This window comes from Mus musculus, chromosome 7, assembly GCF_000001635.26.
Source record: "Mus musculus strain C57BL/6J chromosome 7, GRCm38.p6 C57BL/6J".
NCBI classification, from domain to species: Eukaryota; Metazoa; Chordata; class Mammalia; order Rodentia; family Muridae; genus Mus; species Mus musculus.
This window is the reverse complement of record NC_000073.6, coordinates 122,836,801-122,838,698: the sequence shown is the minus strand read 5'-3', so window position 1 is coordinate 122,838,698 and position 1,898 is coordinate 122,836,801. Positions and strand designations below refer to the sequence as shown.

The following is a 1,898-nucleotide window of genomic DNA, read 5'->3' as shown; positions in this document are numbered from 1 at the left end:
GATTCTACCATGGGGCTATATTACATCCTAGCCCCTGTTCTTCATTTTAGCAAACCCTATATAGCACTTGTTGAGTGAGTGCCTGGATCTTCATGCATTGTGTTAACTCGTTCAAGACAGACACCTTTTCAATTCTATACTAGCCCACAGCCTATCATGTGGTTGCTACTCAGCCCATCCTTTTTGAACACACATCACATGGACTAACCTCTTTTTAAAGTATAAAACAAACATTTTTATTAGATGAACTCATTTATTTGACCCATTAAGTTATGCAAAGGAAAACACATGCAACTGCATAAGAAGAATCACGTTTTCATATTATTAAACACAGCAGTGACCAAAAATAACGAATTGTAGAATGGACCCAGGATTTAATACAAAAAATCCCATCCCGTATAGAAAAATATCAGGCTTCTAGCTTCACAGAATCCAGCACTACAGGGCTTCTTTATACTCTTCAGTTTCTTCCAAGTCTTTTTCACTTTCTAATATCTGTTGAAGATCAGTATATGCAGCTTCTAACCGACGCTGGCAATCTGGGGTCATCATCCGGGACTCTTACAGGATATCTGTCTGCTTCTTAATGGGGTCGTTTTCTCCATCTTCAGCCTTCATTTTTTTCAATCATTTCTTCTTGCTGCTTTGCTTCTTTTTCATACATCACTCTTTCTTTGACCAATCACTTCATTACTCTGGTCTTGATCTTGATCTGCCTCACTCAGGGACTGGCCATGGTCCCTAAGGTGCCGCAGGAAAGAGAGAGATGGACTAACTTTTAAAAAGCCAGACTAATGACATTGCAAGGGTATTTGAATAGAGAAGACCCATTTTTCTTGTTTTCCCTAACTCACATCTTATAAAACACATTGAAATATACACATGGACTCTAATTAGAAAAATGGTAATTTCTTGAGATGGTAATATGGGCAATGGCAAGTGATGGTAGATTTGCAAATGAAGACAGATCTTGTTATTAGTCATGAAGAAATGAGCTGATTTCCTTACCCTTTGAATCTGAGGAGGGTTGATGAGGACTTCCTTTGGAAGGAAATAATGTGCAGACTCCGAGTATGAGTCCTATACTAGTCAGTTTTCTATGCTCTGACAAAACCCTGAAAGAAGCCACTTGAAGAAAGTGGCTCATAGTTTCAGAGGTTTTCAACTCATGGTCACTTGACCCATGTGTGTCACTTTGAGTCTTTGATGAGGGGAAATATCATAACTATCATAGAGGGAGGATGTGGAGAAGTGTAGTAGAGGTGCTCAGCTTATGGTGGCTAGAAAGGAGAGAGAGAGAGAGAGAGAGAGAGAGAGAGAGAGAGAGAGAGAGATCTTTCATAGGCAAGCCCTCTACTTCCTCTAACAAGGCTGTACCTCATAGTAGCCCACTCAGCTGTGAGCTCACAAATGAATTAGTATACTGATGGAGTTAGCATCCTCATGTTCCAATCAGTTCTCAGTAGTACTTCCAGCTGGGAACCAAGCCTTCAAACACATGGACCTTTGGGGATATTTTACATCCAAACTATAACAGGCCTTAAGAGATTTTTCCCCCCTCACCTCCTTCTTATTTTCAACCAGCTACCAACTGAGTATGCCTGGATTAGACTGTTGCAGGATGAGAGACATATGGACCTAGCATTGGCCCAGAAGACAGGGGGCTAGCTCCTCAAACAGAGTCCCCTGAGGACTTGGCTGCAAATTGCTAAGATCAACAGAATAAAGGCCCAGCTGATCCCAGCCTAAATCACTATTATATGAATTGTGAGCTACATGCCAATGATGGTTATAAGGTATATTTGGGTGGTACTTTTGTCTCATAGCAAAAGTAAACTGATACATGAAATCCAGGGATTAGCAACAGCAGGCAGTCAGTTTTGTCTAGGGGTGTAGAG

General features: G+C 40.9%; 1 pseudogene; it reads right to left on the bottom strand.

Moving 5' to 3' along the window:
• Positions 1-409: 409 nt before the first annotated feature.
• On the bottom strand, positions 410-736 carry Gm29759 (annotated as a pseudogene).
• Positions 737-1,898: the final 1,162 nt, after the last annotated feature.